Here is a 17003-nt window from a genome sequence, read left to right on the forward strand (position 1 = left end):
CATTTAGATGAATTAAACAAGTTGAAATCCTTCAAGAGCCCAAAGCCTTTAAGTCTTGTCGTTGCCCTATTTCATAGCTTATCAAATGAGTCAAAACTAGATCCTTCATCCTTCAAGTCCATCTTGAGTGTTGGAAATCTTGCTAGCTTCATCCCAAGTGGATTGTGCCAATCCTTGCATTGTCTCCTTGATCTTCTTGGTTCTTGACCTTATAATTGACCCACTTGGAACTTAAAAAGAATCTTTTAGACTAGGTCCATCTTGGTTCCCATAATTTCCCATCTCCTCAAAAGGATTCGACCTCGAATCTCCACCTAGATCAAAGGGAAAAAGGTTAGTAACAATTAAAATAGTAGAAACGTGATACTTACCTGCAAGATCCAATTGATATGTATTATCATTAATTTGTTCAAGAATTTGAAATAGTCCATCGAAGATACTCATGTCATCAAATGGGAAAGGTTTTAAATCTAGTAAATGGATTAAGTCTATAAACAATTTCACAAGGTGAAAATTGAGTAGTAGTATGAACCCTCCAATTATATGTAAACTCAATGAATGGTAAACAATACTCCCACAAATGTTCATGAGACATATCTAAAGCTTTTCTCACACCAAAATTTACTACTCCAATTATATACAAACTCAATGAAACGCAAATGATACTCCCGCAAATATTCATGCAACAAGTCAATGTATGGCAAATGATATTCACACAAACGTTCATGAAACACACCTAAAGCTTTCCTTATACCAAAATGACCACTCCAATTATTTGCAAACTCAATGAATGACAAATGATACTCCCACAAACGTTCATGCAACACGTCAACGAATGACAAATGATAATTTCCCAAACGTTCATGAAATACGTCAATGAATGGCAAATGATACTCCCACAAACGTTCATGCAACACATCAATGAATGACAAATGATACTTCCACAAACGTTCATGCAACACGTCATTGAATGGCAAATGATATTCCCACAAATGTTCAATCAACACAATAAAAGTCTTCCTTACACCAAGGTTACCTAACAAACCACCATGTCTATCACACACAAACAACTTACGCATAAAACTAGTAGGCATACAAAATCTATTCTCTCTAAACAAGTACCAATCTAGTTTATAGAACTTACCAAACAATGCTTTCTCATATGTTCCATACACACCAGCAAAGTCATCATCATTAGCATGCAATTCCTTATCATATTCAAGTCTCAACAATTTTGCATCTAAAATGAAGACAATGTCATACCTTCTTGCTAAAGCATCAACCACAAAATTTTCCATACCTTGTGTGTATTTGAATACATGAGGAAAAGTCTCAATACAATCCTCCCACTTAGCATGCATTCTAGTCAACAACTTACCTTATTCCTTCAAATACTTCAAGGACTCATGTTCATCAAAGAAAGATCGGTTAGGAATTGTCGCACCTGGCATAAAATCAATGTAGTGTTCTATCTCCCTAATAGGTGGCAATCCACTAAATACACTGCTAGGAAACACGACCTCATATCCCTACAACAAAGAGACAACAATACTAGGCCAAGATATGTCAAGTTCGTCAGTACTAAGACTCGCCTTAGCATAAAAACTCACTTTTCTCTTTGATTTTCTCTCACTTTCTTCACTCTCTCTTTCCTTTCCACTCACTTTTTCTATTTCACTCACTTTTTCTGTTTCACTCTCTTTTATTCTATTACTTTCTTTTTCTTCATCGTTTTTTGTACTCTCGTCCTCACAATTGTTTTCCAACCCATTCTCTCTTTTTCTTGAGATCTCAACCTCAGTGTCATCTTTTTTCTCTCTCATTTTTCTCTCTCTCTCATTTTTGGCCTCACTATTTCTTTTTTTCTCAATCTCACCTTCACTCTTGCTTTTTAGTTCAATTTCACTTTCACTCTTGCTTTTTAGCTCAATCTCATTTTCACTTTTTCTTTTTTGATCACTCACACTCTCACTCTTTCTTTTTTGATCACGCTCATTTTTACTCTTTATTTTTTGAGCAACCTCACTTTTGAGTTTCAATTGGTCCCCATGGACCTGTGTTGGAGTTAAAGGAGCAAGTTTAATTGTTTTTCCACCCTTCTCAAAACTGTACATGTTCCTTAACCCATCATGTATCACCTTCCTATCAAACTGCCACGGTTTTCCTAACAAAATATGACCAACATGCATAGGCACTACATCACAAAAGACCAAATCCTGGTATTTCCCAATTGAAAAAGAAACTAGCACTTGCTTATTTACTCTAACCTCCTTACAATCACTCAACCATTGCAACATGTATGGTCTAGGGTGGTTCAAGGTAGGTAAATTCAATTTCTCAACTAAAGTAGTGCTAGCCAAATTAATACAACTCCTCAAATTAATGATCATACCACATACCTTGTTGTTGATGTGGCATCTAGTATGAAAAATGTTTTCACTCTGCTGCTTTGTACCATCCATCTTAATTTGTGTATTGAGTGCACGCCTAGTAACAAGAGACTTACCACACTTTTCTTTCTCAAACCCATTTTCAACGTTAAACTTACTTCGCCTCTAATCTCTTCTACCCTGTAGATTTCTAATTACCGCATCTTGATGATCTATCATATCCCTCACTTCACCCAACACCAAGTTCAACCGCTCAAACTGTTGTTGCATGGATTACAACACCAATGATGAGTCCTCTGCCATCATCCCCTTAGGTGAACAGCCACTCCGGTGAGATATTGTAAAGTGTTGCACAAAAGAATGTTAGTGGAAAACCTCACACACTCCCTTACGTGTTTGCACTCAAATAATGGCACTCCACTCGTATTTCACTCTTAATTGATTTTTTTCCAATAATAGTCTCACACTCTCTTGCCTTTTACCTCAAGAGTTTTCCCACTCAAGTTCTTTAAGAACTAATTGAACTCAATCAAGACAAAGCAACCTTGTTTTATCCCAACTCGTAATTAGGTCCAAGAAACAAGAACAAGAGAAACAAGAAAGAAATAAAATAACACGAGACTCAAGGAATTTATACAAGGGAAACAGTAATTATAAAACAAGATACCAACTATAAAGATGTATTCAGCCCTTTTGATGATAAATCTCAATCAAAAAATGTATTTTTTTCTCTTTGTTGTAACTATATAGCAACATTTGCATATGCTACCTTTTTTCACCATTTTTTTTTCTTTTTTTTTTCTTTTCCTTTCCTTTCTTTTCTTTTCTTTTCTTTTCTTTTTTTTTTTCTTTCCTTTTCTTTTCCTTTCTTTTCTTTTCTCTAATTCAATCACAAACATCAATATTCAATTGTGAAAATCCAGCAATTGAATTCAAGCACATAAGAATTGACAACAAAATAGAAGAGAATCAATGGAATGGCACTCCAAGCAATTAACAAACATAGAGATGTATTAAACCCTAGAATTTTGAAACCCTAGGTGATGCAAATTTCAGCCAAACCCAAAACCCTAAGAATTTCGGTAGCCTACTTTTTGTTTCTGCAATTTTTTTTTTTTTACAACCCTAGAATAATGTAACCCTAGAATTAAATTTAAAGCTACAAGAATTAAAAGATAGAATCAGACCTGATCGGAAACCTTGCTCTGAATACCAAATGATATGAACTCGCGGGAATGAAATCCCTTGAACCCACAATCAGATTGAAAACTCCCCAAGAAAGCCAAAATCAAGTCAATGGATGGAGCATCTAGACCCGATGAGAACTCGTTTCAAGAACCTTGATTATATTAAAATCTAGACCCGTTGAAGAACCCGTCTCAAGAACCCAGATTACAAAGGAGGAACGCTACAAAGATTATGATTTACCTTTGATAAGTTTAAAAGTTCAATCAAGAACAAGAGGAGATAAACTCAACTCACAATGAATAAATTCATTAAATTTCATAAACTTCTTAAAATGAGGCAACAAAAAGTATTTAAACCAAAACCTAATTAAAACCCTAGCCAAAAGAAAGCCCCAACTTCTAAAAGTACCCCTGAGTGAATAGTATCGCGGCTACAGTACGACGCTACAGTAACTCGGCTACAGTACTTTTGAAACCCTAGTTGCTACAGTACTTCTTGAAAACCTAGTTCAACAAAATAATAAATTTCCCATAATGCCCTTGAATAGACCACCCCTTAAGTCCTTCTCATAATTAAACTCAATAATTCTAAACTAATAAAATAAGTCATTTAAATGAATTAAACAAGTTGAAATCCTTCAAGAGCCCAAAGCCTTTAAGCCTTGTCGTTGCCCTATTCCATAGCTTATCAAATGAGTCAAAACTAGATCCTTCATCCTTCAAGTCCATCTTGAGTGTTGGAAGTCTTGCTAGCTTCATTCCAAGTGGATTGTGCCAATCATTGCATTGTCGCCTTGATCTTCTTGGTTCTTGACCTTGTAATTGACCCACCTAAAACTTGCAAAGAATCTTTTAGACTAGGTCCATCCTGGTTCCCATTAAGAAGAAAAACTAAAGAAGAGAATGAGAGAAGGTAAGAGATGCTCCCCTGATTTTGTTTTTTTCAATTGAATATTTTCCTTGAAGGTGCAGCCGTGTACCCATTGGAGATCTGCCCAGCCCTTCGTTCCTGCAAGATGAAAGCAAAAGAGTAATATTAAACAAAAACTAAACTTAAAAAATAAAATAAAATAAAAACTTGGGTTGCCTCCAAAAGCACTTTATTTAAAGGCTATAGCTAGACATTATCCTCTCATCATTTATCACTGGTGAGATCGATGAAACACTTTTTTGAGTTAAAGTTTCCATCCACATAGGGTTTTAATCTCTATCCATTTACTTTAGATGTCCATTTTGTCTCGTGATGGACTTTAACGGCCCCATAGGGAAACACACGGTCACCACAAATAGTCCTGACCATCGAGAGCAGAGCTTTCCCTAGAAGAGTCAAAGTCTTGAGTTAAATAATAAAACTTTATACCCGACTTCGAATTCCCTTTCAGAATATGCTTATCATGCCATCTTTTAGTTTTATCTTTGTAAATCCGAACATTCTCATAATCATCATTGTGAAACTCATTCATCTCGTTGATTTGCAATATTCTTTTCTCGTCAGTCGCTTGTAAATCAAAGTTCAGTGTCCTCGTAGCCTAATAGGCTCTGTGTTCTAGCTCCACGGGTAGATGCCATGCTTTTCCGTAAACAAGCTGATAAGTTGACATCCCGATCGGTGTTTTAAATGCTATCTGATTGGCCCATAGCACATTATCTAACCTTCTCGCCTAGTCCATCCAAGAGATACTCATTGTCTTCTCCAGTATGTGCTTCAGCTCCAGATTAGACACCTTGACTTGGCCACTCGTTTGAGGATGGTATGGTATTTCCACGTGATGGGTAACTCTATACTTAATCAGTAGCGCTTCAAATTGGTGATTGTAAAAATGCTTCCCACCATCACTGATTATGGCCCTCGGAGTGCCGAATCGGGAAATGATGTTCTTCCATAGGAAATCCACTATGACCCTCGCATCATTGGTCGGCAAGGCGACCACTTCCACCTATTTGGAGACATAATCTACAACCACCAAAATAAATTTATTAGAATATGAGGATGGAAAATGACATCTATATCCCACACATCAAATAATTTAATCACTAAAATATTGTTTAAAGGCATCTCATGTTTCCTAGAAATGTTGTCAATCCTTTGACAATGATCATATAAATTAACAAAATTAAAAGAGTTTTTAAAATTAGTCAGCCAATAAAATCTGCATTGTAAAACTTTCGCCACCGTTTTTGCTCCACTAAAGTGGCTGCCCGCTTCCAATGACTGGCAATGTTTAAATATACTCTCCATCCCTTCCTCGGGCACACATCTCCTAATTATCTGGTTCGCCCAATGTTGGTATAGAAAAAGTTCCTTCCAAAAATATTATTTCAAGTCGGACAAGAACTTCTTCTTTTGTTGATATATCATCTCAGCAGGTAGAATTCTGGACACCAAATAATTTATCATATCGGCATACTATGGAACGATTTGTATAGCCATTAATTGCTCATTCGAGAAGGTCTCATTAATTGAAAATTTCTCCTCGCCAACCGCCTCTTTAAGCTCAAGACAAGATAAGTGGTCGGCCACTACATTCTCGGTACCTTTCTTATCTTTTATTTCCAATGGCAAAATCCATCTTAACAATCTTGCTTTGGCATCCCTCTTGAATAGCAATTATTTAAGAGCTGAGTGATTGGTATAGACGACCACCTTTGAACCTATCAAATAAGAACGAAATTTGTCAAAGGCAAACACAACTGCTAACAATTCTTTTTCAGTAGTAGCATAATTAAGTTGAGCTTCTGTTAAGATCCAACTTGCATAATAAATAACATGAAAAATTTTATCTTTTCTCTACCCCAAAACAGCCCCTATAGAAAAATTGCTAGCATCACACATTAATTTAAAAGGTAAATTCTAATCCAGTGATACAATGATAGGTGCTGAAATTAATTTTTTTTTTCAATATTTTAAAAGCATGCAAGCATTAATCAGAAAATTCAAACCGAGTATCTTTAATCAACATATTGCAAAGAGGTATAGCAATTTGGAAAAAATCATTGATTAACTGACGATAGAACCCGGCGTGACCCAAGAAACTTTTCACACCTTTCACATTGGTCAGTGGTGGGAGTTTGGCAATAACTTCTATCTTTTCTTAGTCGACCTCAATTCTCTTGAAGGAAATGTGATGGCCAAGCACTATTCCCTCCTCGACCATGAAATGGCATTTTTTCCAGTTTAAAATAAGATTTGTCTCATTGCATCTCTACAAAACTAAAGATAAATTAGATAAACAATTATCAAAAGAGTGACCAAAAACTGAAAAGTCATTCATAGAGACTTCTAACAAATTTTCACTATGTTCGAGAAGATGGAAAAGTACCATAAGGATGGGTGAAAGTGGTATTCCCTTGATCCTCAGGTGTAATGGCTATTTGATTGTAACCGGAATATCCATCTAGAAAACAGTAGAAAGCATTGCCGACAAGTCTTTCTAGCATTTGATCAATAAAAGGTAAGGGAACATGGTCTTTTCGAGTTGCATCATTCAGTCTTCGATAGTCAATGCATACTCGTTATCCTGTGACTGTCCTTGTTGGTATGAGTCATTATTGTCATTTTCTATCACGGTTATACCTCATTTCTTTGGGATAATTTGCACTGGACTTACCCATGTACTATTTGAGATTGGATAAATAATCCCGGCATCTAAAAGCTTCAATACTTCTTTATGCACTACTTCTTGCATTGATGGGTTTAGTCTCCTCTGAGGTTGGATGATTGGCTTAAAATTATCCTCCATTAAAATCTTGTGCATGCAAATTGAAGGACTAATTTCTTTGAAGTCTGAGATGGTCCAACCCAAGGTCATTTTGTGTTCCCGCAAGACTCTCAACAACTTCTTTTCCTCTACATCACTCAAGGAATTGTTGATAATAACTAGAAAAGTAGAGTCTTGGCCTAAGAAAACGTACCTTAAATTTGATGGAAGCAGTTTGAGGTCAAGCTTGGGTGGTTCCTTACTTGGAGATGTTGGCCGAGATGAGTTTAACTCTTCCACTTTCAGTTTTATTGAAGGAGGAAATGATGGTGTAGCTTCCAAATATCTCTCACACTCCCTAACCTTTTCATCCTAGGATTCAATAGATGTAGAGTGAGTAAGACATACCTCAAGTGGTAGCTTTGAAAATTCAACTCCATAAGTCTCTTCGGCCATGACCACGTCTCGGTCACTAATTTGAAAATAAGAATGTACCTCGGAAGGTAATTCCATATATTTAAATACATCAAAATTGACCTGTTCTTCACCCACCCTCAAAATGAGTTTCTCTTGCTAGACATCAATTAAGGTTCTCTCCCCATCGCAAGGAAAGGTTGGCCCAATATCAAATGAATCTCCTCGTTCTCCTCCATATCAAGCACAATGAAGTAGGCTGGAAAGATGAACTATTAACTTTCATCAGTACGTCCTTAATGAGTCCTCTCGGGTATTTAATAGATTTGTCTGCCAACTGTAAAGAGATAGTTGGTCGGCTTTGCTTCTCCAAGACCTAGTTTCCTAAAAACAGAGAGAGGCACTAGATTAATACTTGCCCCTAAGTCACATAAAACTTTATCAAAATAAGAATTTCCTATAGTGAAAGGACTGTGAAACTCCCCAAATCTTTCAACTTAGGCAGCAGCTTCTTTTGTAAAATTGCATTACTCTTCTTGGTCAGCATTACAGTCTCATGCTCTTCCAACTTCCACTTGTTTGATAATATATCATTCGACAATTTTGCATATTTAGGCATTTGCTCTAAAGCTTCAATGAGAGGAATATTAATATGCAATTGCTAAAATATACTTAGAAATTTAGAGAATTGATTATCAATCTTATTTTTTCTTAATCTCTATGGAAAAAGAATTGGTGGATCATAAATTGAAGGAGAATAAGTTTAAGATATAAACTCCCTGGATTTCTTGGGTTTTAAAACCCTTTTTTTCTCCTTAGTCTTCTCAGCTTGCTGGTGGACTGCATCCTTCTCTGCTTCTTTCACCTCAGACTCGTCTTCCTTCATCTGAGACTCCACGTTTTCAGCAGCTTCTGCATGTCGCTCAGTACTTACTGTTTGTAACTGGTCATATGTCTGCCCACTTCTCAATGTTATGACTTTGACATATTCCTTCAAATTTGTCACAATATTGCTCAGTAAAGTCCATGTTGTCCTCTCGGTAAGCATGTTTGAGAGTTGACCAATTTGCACCTCAAGATTTTGGATTGAAGCCGAGTTGTTTTGGATCACCATATCAATCTTTTGCATGTACTGCATAAGCATATCCTCAAGTGTCGATTTCTTCTCTTGTTGTGGAAACTGTTGAGGTAGTCTAACTTGATTATTGCTTCATGAAAAGTTAGGGTGATTTCTTCATCCAGGATTGAACGTGTTTGAATAAGGATTGTTTTAACATTTAAAATTGGACACATAATGGGCTTGTTCATAACTCGGTTGGGCAAAAGGATTCCTCACTTGGCAATCTACACTTGAATGATTTCCTGCGCAATGATCACAAATAACATTAGTTTGAATAGTATTAACGTTCATCTTACATAGTTATTGTGATAGATTTGCCATCTGTGCCGCCAATGTGATAACAAAATCAAGTTCAGAAACTCCAGCCATCTTTCTTGGCATTGCTTTCTCTGCAAACCATTGATAGTTGTTGGATGCTAATTATTCCAGAAGTTCATATGCGGCTTTATGGGTCTTACTCATTAATGCTCCTCTAACGGCCACATCAACTATAGATCAATTTGTGGGTCCCAAACCATTGTAAAATGTCTATACTTGAAGCCATGCTGGGAGGTCGTGATGTGGACACTTGTGCAATAAATCCATGTATCTTTCCCTTGCCTCATATAATGATTCACCCTCAATTTGGATGAAGGTAGTAATATCATTCCTTAACTTCATTGTCTTGGCCAGAGGGAAATATTTTACTAAGAATTTTTGTGCCAACTCCTCCTAGGTGGTGAGGATGTGGAGCAGCAAAGAGTTCAACCAAACTTTTGCTTTTTCCTTAAGTGAGAAAAGAAAAAGTTTCAATCGAATCACATCATTTGTCACTCCATTATGTTTAAAAGTATCACAAATTTCTAAGAAATTTGTGATATGGACATTAGGATCCTCTTTGACAGCCCCCCAAACTGGACGGTTTGTTGAATCATTTGAATGATGGCAAGCTTGATCTCGAAGTTATTGGCTTATATAGCTGGCCGCCTTATACTAGATGCCACCCTATTGACAGAGTGCATAGCATAGTCTCTTAACGCCTTGTGCTCTTGGTCAGCCATATTAAATTTAAATGCGGCGACCTTTCTTTTTCTCTTTATTAACCCGACGTAAGGTTCTTTCAATCTCGAGATCGAAAAATGTATGCTCTAATAATTTAGATCGGGGCATGCACTTCTAATTCTTGAAAAGAAAAACCAAACTGAGATCTAACTTAAACCAAGTTTTAAAAATAAAATCCAAAGTAGTAAAAAATTAGCTAGTATCAATATCAATAACAAATAACTAATTCCCGGCAACGGCGCCAAAATCTTGTTGTACTGAAACTATCTGCAAGTGCACAGAATCATTACAAGTAGTAAAGTGTTTTAAAGAAAACGGATGTTGAACCCACAGAGATTAATTCTGCTATTGAGTACAAAAATTTACAAAATTATTTACTATTTGGAAAATCAAAACTTAAAAGAAATAGATTATCTAAATTAAACTAAAGAAAAGAGCATTAAATTTAGATTTTTAAATATAATAAGAATAGATCTAGAGCGTTTGATTTCACATAACGAATCCCACACAATTTATTATTCCTTGTTATAAAATTCCAATTATCCCAAGTTGATGATAAAAATTCGTAAACTATTCATTATTTTCTCTCGAATAATACTAAGAATATCTCTAATTAATAACTCCAAATCTCTATGTGATTTAACTAATTGGAGACTCATTAAGTTTTTTGAATTTTTCTTAAAAATCACACTAATAGCAGTAAAGTATCTCTACTTTCGCTCAACTAATGGTGCTTAATCCTAGAGCTCTAATCACAATTTATCTCTAGGTCTCATTGCGATTCAATAGATCGAACAATAATTAGCTAGCAAATTACAAGAATTAAGAACAAAAAATAAACACTCAATCATAGAAATATTGAAAATAAAATAACTTAGAATATAAATTGTGTGTTCAAGGCTAGACTACATCAAAACTCTAGAAAATAAAATTAGTTCATAATAAAACTGAAAAAAAAAAGGGATAGAACTAGTGTTCTTTGTTGGAGTCAATTGACGAAGCATGCGGCTCTTGCCCCTGCTCCCCAGATCCGTCTCCACGAAAGAAAACGTAAAGAATAATTTCTAGACTATTGGATTCTAAGGCTCAGACTCTTGTCCTCTAATTTTCTACTAATGATATGTTTATATAGGGTAGAAAAGAAACCCAAACGTTTTCATGATTCTCGCCTAAAAAATCACCAAACTTCTAGAACTTATATCGGCACCCTCATACGGGTTGCAGGATTTAGAATTTACAAATTCTTATTAGAGACAAAGTTATATCCCTTTCAGATAGCTTTCCAACCTACTCAGGATCGCATCCATAAGATATGTGAGTAGAAAGTTATGATCAAAATACTCAAGTATGTCCAGATTGTCTCATAGTGTATTCCGCACTTAGACTTCTTGTGGATTCCTTCTGTGATTTATTTATCTTTTTCTCGATCAAAATTATTTTCAAGCTCTCTTGCTAGTTGTTTCCCACGATGTTGTTTTGGTTGGTCTTTTAAGTCGGTTGGTTAGACTGGTCGCCCAATCTAACCGCCCAGAGCCTTGTTGCCAAGTCTTTTCACCCTGGAAATAAAATATCTCGCTCATCGCCTAACTCTTGTCGTCAATTCTGGTCGCCATTTAGTCTCCTCGCCTAAATCTCCTTGGCTCTCTTCAGATCTTGTTGCCTCTCATCGGTCTGGATCAATAGTCTCTTCTTTTGTACCAAAAGGCTCTCCTTTCACACTAAATCTTCTCATTCCTTCAAAATAATATATATATATAGAAATAAAATAAAATCAATAGTATTGAAGGAAAATTGATACTTTTCATAAATAAAATAATAAAAATCACATGAAAATCACACTTATCAATGGGCACCATGTGGCGCCTGGCTTCTTTTATTGGCCAAAACACCATCCTTTCCCTCTTCATCATTTCCTCCCTTTCGGAATGCCAAGAGTCCTTACATGTGGTGTGTCCTTGAAACCCTAAATGTCCCTTCATGTCCTCCTCTTGTGGTCTAGGTTCAATGAACCCATACTAGTGGCAAGGGGAGTGTAGGTCTTTATGGCAAAAACCCTAAGTGTGTTTCCTCAAATTCTTGGATTCTCAAACTTATGCATGGTTGCCATTTGGCAATGGCATGTGTGTATTCATCCTAGCAAAAATTATCTTGCATTCATCTTACAAAGATTCTTCTAGACATCTTTAGGGTGGCTTGTGGTTCCTTCCCAATGTCTCCATTCACCTTCCTTATATTTGTCTTTTCTAGAAACTCTAACACCTAGTACGTGCGTGACAAATGGCAAAGGAATTGGTTGGATCTCATGGTTGGGCACGTAGATCTCCTTGACTGAATCTTAAGAGCCTCCTAAAGACTTAAGTTTTCTGATTTTGTTTTGTTCCATGCTCCTCTTCCAATTCCTCGTCATTGCAAGATCTTCTAGGTACTCTCATACTCATTATTGCATGGGTGGGTGGCGTGTTGGCACTTAGGGTTTCAAAACCCTCCTTTCTCTCTCCCCCTTCTTCTATAGGCATGTGCCTAAGTGTGCCGATGTCATACTTATGTCCAGGCTCATTGTATTCTATAGGTGGGTTTGCACATAAGCCATGTGGCATGTGGGTGCGAGCTCTCTTTCTTCTTCCCACATTTTGGGTTCTTCTAGAAGGTGCTTGGCATGTGTGCCAAGTGGCAACATTGTGCTACCCAAAGTGCTTCTTCCCTAGGTCCCTAATGATGGGATTTCTAGGGAAACCAATGGCTCTTTTCCTCCAAAGGGCGCCTCCCCTCTTTGTCCAAACCCTAATTAGGGTTTTCAAACCCTTTGGCCCTTAGTGGCTGTAACACTCCAATGGAAGGCCCAAACTACATGGCCTATACTCCAAAAGGACTAGTCAATGATACAATTGGAGCCTCATCGGAACCTTATAAAGTGCAAGAACTTCTCATTCCCAGACAATGTGAGATCCCATACACCACCTACTCTTATCCATATCATATGGGGTATCACAATCTACCCTCCTTAAATTCCCGACGTCCTCCCATATTTGTGGTTGGGATGGTCTTTGATACCATTTGTAACACCCTAATGGAAGGCCCAAACCACATGGCCTATACTCCAAAAGGACTAGTCAATAATACAATTGGAGCTTCATCGGAACCTTATAAAGTGCAAGAACTTCTCCTTCCCAAACAATGTAAGATCCCATACACCACCTACTCTTATCCATATCATATGGGGTATCACAGTAGCCAACTTTCACTAGCCCATGATGGGCCTTCTAGTGGGCTTAGGCACCTCTTCTCTAAGATGGACAAGGCCCTTGTTGCATGACAAGGTTCCTTTCATGCCAAAACTTGGACAAATGTCTATATGAGCTAAGACTAGGATAACAAAAGTGGCAAGAAAGGAATTAGCAAAAGTTTGGATCATCACAATGACTAAGATTGTGCCATGTGTCCTAAAAGGTTTTCTAAGGATCCTAAGTGGATTTGGACATCGTACTTGGCGATTTGACAGATGTTTGAACAAGGTACCACGTGGTGCTCTCCTAAATTGTTACTATTTACCCAAAAGCTTGAAACTATTTATTGCACCATAAAGTTCTAAATATTCATATGAGCCTAATGGTGCAATTTGTTCTATAAAATTATATTCATATGTGCCTCCATTAAATAAAAAAGCAATTCCATCTCCATAGTGGATCGTGATCCAAATACGCTAACTTACTAAAACCTAATCAATTGCTTGATTCATGAAATAAAGGATTTCGTGACGTTTCTAAGGTCTAAAAAAACATTTTCTATCAAATTTCTTTCGGGACATTATAATATCTGTAAGTTAGCTTCTAACTTACTCCTAATATGTTATAGTACGTTAGATGGTAAAACGTTTATGCAAGTAAATCCATGTTACAATCATGTGTTGTTTATATGAAATGTTTATGCCATGCCATGTTACCATATATGTCAAACATTTAATATCTATCATAAAGCATGAACGCATGTCATAAAACATACGAGTCTATCATGAAAAATTTTTCTAAGTCAAGCAAGAACTACTAAGTTTTATCAAGACTCCAAATGCTAGGATGAGGGATTGTCCTAGTGGAACTCCGTTGTCCACTTTAGAGTGAATAAAATGGAGTGGAATCCCCAAAATTGACAAAGAACCGTCAACAAGACTTTGAATGGAACCAAAAAGTTCAGGAGCAAAGTTAGAGACACCTAACGCTCGTGCGTGTCACTAAGAGTCATGGTAATGGTTAATTCAAACTACCATAAGGTAAACCTTTTATGACGTACTCACAACTAGTGTACATACCTATCATGTGATGCGGTGCCCACACGAGTACACAATTATGGGGAACCATGGAGCATCCATTTTTCTATAAGAACAAGAATAAGAATGAATGAAATCTGTTTATGAAAGCAAGTATTCCATGATTCATGAATAGCTCTAATGTTATTAAGTTATGTTTTTGCATAAGCAAAGTCCATGTCTTTCATGCATAGATGCCATGTTTATTATCGTGCATGCTTGATGTACTATTGGTAGTTTAGACACATAACTTGCTGAGATTTGAAAAAATATCACCGTTGTAGTCCCAACTATCATTCCCCCTCAAAATGGTAGAGAACTGTGTCAATACCTGATGGAGTACAAAACCCCAACCAATACCAGGTTGAATTTAATGACGAGTGACTAACCTGAGATGAGTGAAGACAATTTCATAGTGGAAGCCCAGATTAAGTTAACCAATTTTTATATGGGAATTGTCACTCTTTTATTTAAAGGCATCCAAGAGATTTTGGAGGGGGAGCCTGAGTCCCATTGGATTCTAGTAGTTGAACAAAGAGAGCTCCTCTAGGCCGGTTGGGTGTTTTCCTTCAATTTACACCCGTAAATTACAAGTTGCCATGTAGGCAGTTCAGTAAAATACATCTTACACTTGCACACAGGTGAAAACCTTTTTTTTTTACAGCTCTTCACTCCCTCCCTCCCTCCCTCCCCCCCCCCCCCCCCCCCCCCCCCCCCCCCCCCCCCCCCCCCCCCCCCACCCCATCACCTGCTCTCCCCTCACCCTTCGTCACTCCCTTTCTCTCCCTCTAGAATATGATCTGTGTAGAGGCTTGCTCCAAAACAAAGCATAGATGGGAGAACCAAGCACCGAGAGATATGGGTAGATACAAGAAAATTTAATTTCATAAATTAGAAAAAAATCATTTCCCATTAGATTCATCACAGAGACGCTATATCACATTAAACCCTAAAAGAACATGAAATTTAATTAACTAATTGACTTTCTAAACGCGTGAAATAGTAAGAGCTCAACCCTTCCTAAGCACAACATGTTATTATAAAATTGTACATATTTTCATTGAGATTCCCTCCAAAAACTCTAGAAGGTTAATATATAATGAAACTGCAACCTTACCATTTTTGAAGCAAGAGGCTTTCCATATTCCAGAGCCGTTAGGAAGTCAGCATCAAGAGTCACTTTATATGGGTTCGACGAAGATGGGTTCGATGGAGATGGGTTAGAAGAATGATGGGTTCGAGAGAGAGCTTAAGGGAATCTGTTGAAAGAGATGTTTGAAGATGAAAACGGCCTCTGTTGAAGGAGACGAAGATGGGTTCGAGGGAAACCTTCGAGGAGAAGAGGGAAATGAGAAGAGGGAAGAGAGAAGGGAGAAGAGAGAGGGTAGAATGGATGTGATTTCATCGTAACTTCAATAAGTCTACCATGTGTTACAACTTTACTGGCAGGTGTAAAAGTTAAATCCATACTCGACCGGTTTGAAGTTTTTCCCTTGAAGAAACTCTCACATTTGAGAATAATGTTGTTTTGATTGGCCATTTCATATAAGTTATTCTAAAATTAGTAGTTGAGTTCCAAGAAGTCTTGGGAGGCATAGGATAAGGTTTATGATCATGTAACCTAATGCAAAGTGCTTATCTTTTGAGGATTTTAAGGGTCAATGTTTTGGGACCCTACTTTTGATATATGAAGATGGTTTTTGTTAAGTATGAATGAAATGAAAAGTTATTTTGGGATTTAGTTATTCTGGTACAGTGTATGTTGATAAAAAAAAATATTCCATTAAGTTTATTGCATATTATTAGAAGCACTATAGGTGCATTACATCTTATCCGTAATGAACAGGAGTATGTAACCTTCTGTTGCATGTCCTGACACTTCAATCTCTATCAAATTTAAAGTAGAGTTTGGGGGCATCGAAGTAGTCCTAGCTAATTTTGAAATTTTAGAACAAATACTAGCCGAAGTCTATTCCTCGCCATATTTGATATATCCTGGAGGCACAAAGATGTATCAGGATCTCAAGAAAGGCTTCTTGTGGGTAGGGATGAAGCAATCATCGTCCAATTCATTAAGAGGTGTGCTACATGTTAGAGAGTGAAGGCTAAGCATCAAAGACTAGCCAGAAATTTATAGCCCTTACCAATTCCAGAGTGGAAGTGGGAAGACATAGCCACGGACTTTGTGGTCAAGTTACCTAGAACCCCCAGCGGTAAAGATAGTTATTTGCCAATCACTACTACAGACAAACTGAGTAAGAGTGCCCACTTTTTACTGCTCAACACTACAAACACATTGAGTAAGCTCACTCGGTTGTACATAAGAGAGATAGTTAGGCTACGTAGAGTATCCCAAGAATATAGTGTTGGACTGGGATATGAGATTTACCTCTCATTTTTAGAAGAGTTTGCAAGCAGTGATGGACAGTAAGTTGAAATACAGTAGTGCATACCATCCCTAGACTGACAGACGATCAAAAAGGACAATTTAGATGTTGAAAGACATGCTTAGAGCATGTATATTGGATTTTAAGGGTCCATGGAAAAGCCACATCCCACTCATTGAATTTGCCTATAACAATAGTTATCAAGCAACCATTAAAATGACCCTTTACGAGGCATTATACGAAAGGAAGTGTAGATTGCTGATATATTATTATGAAGTAGGAGAAGCAGGACTAATTGGACTAGAAATCATCTAAGAGATAACGGAGTAAGTCAAACCAATACGGGTAAGGATGGCTATTGCTTAGGGTAGATAGAAGATCTACGTTGATATAAAGAGAAGAGAGTTGACCTTTGAGGAAGGTAACTAGATATATCTCCAAGTATCACCCATGAAAAGGGTGAAGA

General features: G+C 37.1%; 1 non-coding gene across 1 annotated transcript; it reads left to right on the plus strand.

Annotated features, from left to right (window-relative positions):
• The first annotated feature begins 9359 nt into the window (after nucleotides 1-9359).
• On the plus strand, nucleotides 9360-9466 carry LOC121266649. The gene has a single exon (XR_005940870.1). It is a non-coding gene; the product is annotated as a small nucleolar RNA R71 (small nucleolar RNA).
• The last annotated feature ends 7537 nt before the right edge of the window (nucleotides 9467-17003 follow it).

The sequence above is a fragment of the Juglans microcarpa x Juglans regia genome, chromosome 5D, assembly GCF_004785595.1.
Source record: "Juglans microcarpa x Juglans regia isolate MS1-56 chromosome 5D, Jm3101_v1.0, whole genome shotgun sequence".
Classification (NCBI taxonomy): Eukaryota; Viridiplantae; Streptophyta; class Magnoliopsida; order Fagales; family Juglandaceae; genus Juglans; species Juglans microcarpa x Juglans regia.